The sequence below is a fragment of the Alligator sinensis genome, unplaced genomic scaffold, assembly GCF_000455745.1.
Source record: "Alligator sinensis unplaced genomic scaffold, ASM45574v1 scaffold966_1, whole genome shotgun sequence".
NCBI classification, from domain to species: Eukaryota; Metazoa; Chordata; order Crocodylia; family Alligatoridae; genus Alligator; species Alligator sinensis.
In genome coordinates, this window is record NW_005842161.1 from 1033108 (window position 1) to 1040127 (window position 7020).

Below are 7020 nucleotides of genomic sequence, written 5' to 3' on the forward strand. Positions count from 1 at the left end.
TCGAAGTTAAAATGTATTACGCAAATGAATCTGTTGTGACAAGCTTCCAGTAAAATGCAGGCCTGGCTTAGTTTCTTGCCAGCTCACTTCGGGGCAGCTGTGGAGTCTGGGCTTCCTGGTTCTGGAGAATGCAGCCCGACTGACACTGACCTGGGAGCCTGGAAACCCTGGCAGCTGCAGCTAAGCTGGGAGTGTTGGCTCCTCTGCTCAATTTTGTTTCAAAATGAAACATTTCAGCTATCATCAGATTTCCCCCTCTGTAGGGAATTTTTAAAATGTTACTATTTGTCCTGAAAAAAGACATCTTCCCAGCCTGTCTGGAGTCATACGTTTCATGGACGGGAGATGCTGGCTTGTGACCAGCTCCACTGATAAGTGTCCCAAAGTTCCACCTGTGGGGCTGAAATATTTAGGCTCAGTTTGCACGTGCATGGAAAGTATTTAGCATGTATTTTTTTAACTAAGAGACGCCCACCATTTCTGTAGATGAGAATAAGGAGGGGGGTAAATTTCTTTCTCATTACAAAAACATTCCTGTCACATTCTTTGAAACAATCCTTCAACCCAACTGCCCAGTGGAGGAAGGTGAAACTTGGCAATGTCTTCTCAATTAGGAATTTCATTGTTCCACTGAAAATTGTATGAGGTTTGTCCAGTTTAGGAAGCTTTGCAATCAACCCTTACACAGGAACAAAAATTCATCTCATGCAGAAGGACAAAACTAATCTGCATTTAGCCCTCAGAGAAGGCCTTAAGTGGGTATATATGGCATATTTTGCTCCCCCAAACAGAAGAGAGTTTCCTTCTATAATTTAATCATGATTTCTGTGGCATTCAGTAGGGAGGTAGCCTGGGCTGCGCATGCCTAGAAGGTAACTGCTTAGCCAATACACACAGTTTTTAAGGTTCATGCTGAAGTCTTAAGTTTCTGTATAACAGCACGCTGAGTATGAGAAAGTTCCCAGAAGTCCTATTTGAATCATTGTACGCAAAATTGTGCAGATTATGTAGGTGCCTTCCAGCCTTTCTGTCAGTCAGGTATCAAGCACAACAGTAGTGTTGAATAAGCAGATAAATAAATATAAGGTTATACATATAAACTTCAAAAGATGCTCCCACTCTTTGGGCTTTTCAAACTATATTATTTCATAGATTTCATAGACAGAGACCTCATACAATCATCGGGTCCGGCTCCCTGCCCAAAGGGCAGGCAGTCAGCTAGGGTCAAAGGATTCCAGCAAAAAAAAAAGCATTAAAATGTTTCTCGAAAATGTCCAGAGCAGGTGCTTGCACCACCTCTGGAGGAAGTCTATTCCAGGCCTTGGGGGCTCAGACAGTAAAGAAGTTTTTCCTTATGTCCATATTGGATAGAAATGCTTTTAAATATGCCATAGAAAACAATCCTGCATTGGCAGAGATGGACTATATGACTTGATGGAACTTCTTCATATCTAATTTCTATGACACCATGTCCTACGAAGCCCTAAAACCAAACCTACTCCCCTCCCCTGCAGCGAGAGCGAGTTATATTTTAAATCTGTGTATTAGATTTTCTTTCTAAATTGTTTTATCCTCCTCTTGAAAACCCAAACAATTCCCAGACAGTGACTCGTGCTGACTAATGCAGTCTGGGAGACTTGTAGGTGTCCCAGTAACTTAAAACCAGAAAACAAGCTCCCTAATTCAGTAGCTAGACATTCCAATGAAGACCTATAGGTTCTCAGCTTTTATTTTCTTCTCCTTGGGGTTAAACATGCTTTTATCTATAGCCCTCCTCCCTCCCACTCAAAGCAGTCCTGCAAGATTTCTAGTAGTTTGAGATGAGCTGTAACTCAAGTATTTTTTTTAGCAAGTTCCTGTCTACATCAGAATTTCTTCTCTACTGGGGATCCCAAAGACACTGTTAGTCCCCTGGCTGGGTTAAAGAGTGAACATGGTATTGTCAAGCAGAAAAGGAGAGATAAACACTCATTTTGGGTGTGTTCTCTAGACATTTCCCAGCTCTGTAAAAGCCTGCAGTTGTATTACAATATGGGCTCCAGTTTAAAACACAGTCTTGGCCTATTTACACTGCCAGACTGAATAAACCCTTAGTTGTGTCAAGAAATCACAGTATTATAACTAGCTTTCCTAACATGGTGGAAATGACACTATTGATAGGATCAAAAAATGTCAGACCCTCCCTATACAAAGAAACATTCCTGAGTTTATTGTTAAGCCTGCACCAACACAAGCTATAGTTATAGCATGCTTTCTGTCTGGTGATGCTTCTGTTCTGCTCAAAAGAAGGGCTGTAACATGATTGCCGGGCTCAAACTATCCATAACATTAACCTCAGCATTCAAACCTGCCAACCTGCAAGAATGTCACGTGATCAACATGCAACCAAAATGTGGCACATCTCTGTTCTCATGTAATTCCCCCCACCCCGGGTTGACAGTTTAATGGATTTTATCTGTATTGGTAAGGATGTTTTCTAGGGGTGTGCAAAACAGGCTCTATTCAATTTGGATTTGGCCCGAAACAGGGATAGTGGTTCAATTCATTGATTCAGATTACTGTTCTAATTTGATCTGGCTGTATCCGAATCTGAAGAATCGATGCTGATTTGGAGAATTAGCAATTCAGACACAGACACAGCTTTATATGTTTTTTCTACATATCTCGAAGTACCAGGCATGGCTTGTGAATGCTATGATGGTGGGGTGGATGGAGTGTCCCACAGGAAGTGGGGCTGGGACCACCAGCATTTTCTGGGCCCTCTGCATTTTTGGTGGTGAACCTGGAAGCGTGCTGGGAGGCCCCCTGCACCCCCCCCCACCCCGGCTCAGCAATCACCCGCAGGCGGACTCGGAAGTGGACTGGAAGTGCTTCTGGTCCGCTTCCAGGTCTGCAGCCAAGCACACTGGGGAGTCCCCCGCGCTCCTGTGGGATGCTCCAACCACCCCAGCATTGCAGCATTTACAAGCTGCCTGCTACCTACAGGTAGATAGACAAAACATTTAAACCCGTGTCTATGTCCAAATTGCTGAATCTTTCTGAATCGCTCTGAATCGATTTGGAGGGTTCTGATTTGATTGTAGAGATTAAAGGGTCTCCTGATTAATTTCAGATTGGGAGATTTGGCTGCTGAATTGGACCGAATCTTTGCCGAATTGATCAGGGACTGAAGCTGCATAGCCCTAACGTTTTCCCACTGTGTGAATTAAACTGAAAACCTGGTTTGACATACAAAATAAGAAACTATCCTTAACAACAAGCTTGATTTTTAGAAGTCATGAGACTTAACAAAATCCAATACCAATTTAAATCCTCCCTATCCTTTCCCTTGCAAACAGCCACATCTGTCCTCTATCTTCTATCCTTCCTCTTCACAAAGGCCCAGAGGTCACGGATGAAGCTGATCTTTCTCTACTGCCCAAACAAGGGAATTGGAAGTCACCAGGAGCTACAAGGGAGCAGCATCAGTTGATTTTTCTGGAGCAATACCTGCTTTTGAAGCTCTTACCTTTTCTCATTCTCCCAGCTGGCAGATTCAGGCTGAAGGCAGCTCCTCAGAATCCTCCCTAGTTCCACTTTGGAAGGCATGTGAGTGGGCTGGCAGCAGGGGGCTAAGATAGCTCTTCCCACCTGCATGGAGTGGAAAGCTGCTGTCACTGTACCCCTGTGACCTGTGCCTGGTGATATCATCACCGCCGCACACGCCATGGGGTGCGCTGTTCTCATAGGCTTGTAGAATTAAACATAGGGCTGGCAGGGACCTTGCGAGGTCATGTAGTCCGACACCTTGCTCTGGGCAGGATCTCCCCTGTCTAAACCATCCAATCCAAGTGTTCCTCTAACCTGCTGTTTTGACGGAGTCTTTCCTCTTTCACCCCCACCAGCTGATGCTGAATTTTGCCCAAGCTGTTTTTATTCCAATCAACACTCTCATCCTTTGTGCTACTGCAGGGAAAGAAGTCTGCCGTTATCTTCAAAGTGGAACCTATCACCAAATGCATTATGGTGGAGAGCTGTGGGCTGCCTTTTCTTTGCTTCCAAGAACAGTCTCATTAGCTTCCTATCAACCTACACAAGTTGAGAACTCCAGTGTCTTTTATTCATTGGAGCATGTTCATGAACTAAGTATAAATATTTCCACTGAGGCGTTCTTGATAAAATGTTGTATGATAAATGGTCTTTGTTGCATCCCTTCTTGCTGCATGTAAGTGAGGAAACAAATGATTAGATACAATAGTGTAACAATGGGTGGGTGTGTGGGGAATAAGTCCTGGGTGCTGCCTAAGTCAGGGAGAGGAAAGCTTGTTGGAATGGAGTTATGGGGGCACCTCGCCCTCCTGTCTCCATCTTTCCTCTCCCCCTGACACACATACACCTTCCCTGCCATGCTTCTGGCTCTGGAAGCAGGGAGGATAGTATCAGCAGCAGTACACAGTGCAGGAGCTGTTGTGGGAGCAGGGGTCATCTCCTTGCTGAAAAATCAGTGTTTAAATGGCTGCCTGGCAGATGCCAGTGGCAAGAGAGGAGGTGACATATCTCCCCCAAAACACATCTGTGGACCTCCAGCTGCTGCTCCTGCCCCAGGTGAGGTACTAGCAAGTTACACCTCTGATTAGACAGCACCAGTACATGATTCACCTCCCTGTAAGTACACTTAGTATTTCACATGTTCAGGGAGAAATTTGGTTAAAATGTCAGTGGTACAATTTTGGGAATGACACATGACTGGGCTGGGAGAAATGCCGCTGTGTCACACTGAACTGAATTCCCAGTGATTCTATCAGATAAGTATGTCACAAGAAGGTTGCAGAGAGCTCAGTTCTGTCCAAAGTGTGGTTTGTATAGTCACTGTGTGGCCCTGAAGGGAGAGTCTAACTATCTGGTATTCAAAAACGGTTGCCTCTTAGTTCCTGACCAGAATTTTACATAAATCATCATTCAAAGAATTGCTCAGTATATAGCAAGATATACACTGCTTTGTGCATGCCCTTTCACAGTATCTGGTGAAGTCAGCTACAGCTCACGGAAGCATGTGCTATATATATATGTGTGTGTGTGTATATATATGTACACACACACACACACACACACACTCTTTTGTTACACTATAAGGTGCAAATCTACCCAGCAAATCTATACAGCAAGATAGTGCACACTAGAACAGAGTTCTTTTGTATATTGTCTTGGTTGTAATTGAGAACAATAAGCAAACTCAGATCTTATTTAGTATATATCTTTTTGTATAGCAGGATATGTAACAGTTTCAATTTATGTTACATAATATATTTATTGACAAATATAAAGCCATAGAAACAAATTTTACCATATATGTGTGTGTGCCCCACCCCGGTGCAGAAGCTTTAAAATTGGATTTTTGGTTTTAGCTCTGCTGTTTCTGATACTGACTGCTTGGTACCCTTACACTGATGTTGTATTAAAACTAGTCTTTTGCTTAGAAAATCCTTATGTGTTAAAGAAAAAGAAATGCTAATCCATCTTGTAAAATGCCCTATACTGAAGAAAGGATTAAGAGGGAAAAGCGAAGTTACAGGACATGTTGGAAAACTCTGATTTAATGAAGAAATAAGAGGCATAATTCAATTGCTAGATCTAAGTACCACTTAAATCCCACTTATGCTCTATAACAGTCCTTGTGCTGGCTGTCTCCAGAGGGAGATGTTTCATCCAACATAAAAGGAAAAAAGTAGAATAAACTCTTCAGCATTTGTCTCATAAACTGTAAAGAAAATATATTTTTGAAACTGTGAATGGTACATTGCCAATGCTCTCTCTGGTGGAATCAAAGGTTATTTACTTCTGATTGAAAGAAGAAGCCCATCCAGTGCATGTACTTGTCAAACATTTTATTTGTCATTCACACTAATTATGATATTGAATTTACAGAAGAAACTGTGGTACAAAGAAAGAAAGAAAGAAAGAAAGTTTCCATTAGAACTAATGCAGCAGTCCAGCTGCTCTGCATGCTAGTCATAATGAATTTTCCTGTATCACTGGACACTGGACCTGGCCCTCCTTAGGTACAGCAAGTATCTGCTCTAATGTGGTATCTAGAGATATCTTGTAGTGGGGAAAAATCTACTCCATTTTCTCTATCTCATTTTCTTGTGAAAAATAACAAATGTAACAACACTTCAAACTGCCAGAGCTTATAGTTTCCCCTTCTGAAAATGCTCAGTATGACAGTGTCAAAGGAAAATGTGACCATTCCAGTACATTGCAGCATCTGTTTTGTAAACATATCCAGTAAATGCTGAACAAATATACTGTGATGCTGCTCTGATTCCCCACTGTGAAATCCTATCAGATTTACTATCCAGTCCTCTCAGAATGAAAATTTCTATTTTAAATTAAGTTGCAACTGTCACATCCAGAATACCACAAATAACCCACAGTTTTGTGCACATTCATTCCTCCCCTATCACAAAAAGTGAAGAGTGTTTGATAGAGACCATGCTATAACTGTTTACAAAGGTGAATAAAATGTAGTTAATCTTGAAGCCTAAAATAACTAAGTTGGAAAGAAACAAGCTTCACTACAGTACTTAGCAAACACAAGGATAAGTTCATTAAAAACACAGAAAAATGAGAAAAATGCAGAGTAATTACAAGCACTAACAATATTTTGCTGTAGAGCTTTTAAAATCTATTTACATACATAAATACAATTAAATCTGTTGATGCAACCCTTCTATGATAAGGAGAAAAAACGCTGAGTGATCAGTACTGACCAAGCTATATTAAACAAAACAAAAAACAAACCAAAAAAGTTACGATGCAGGTAAACAAGAAAGTATTTTGCTCAAATAGAAAAGGATCAGTTTATTCTGAGTCTTCAAGCAAATGAATGCAGAAGGCCATCCAAAAAATAATAGCGAATGTTTCAAAGGCACAGCTAACTTGGGACACAAATCAGCTATATCATATTGTAGGAATTCACTGGTTTTTCTTCCAAAGAATTACTGAACATATTCTACAAATGAAATCCTCAGTAGCAGGAAT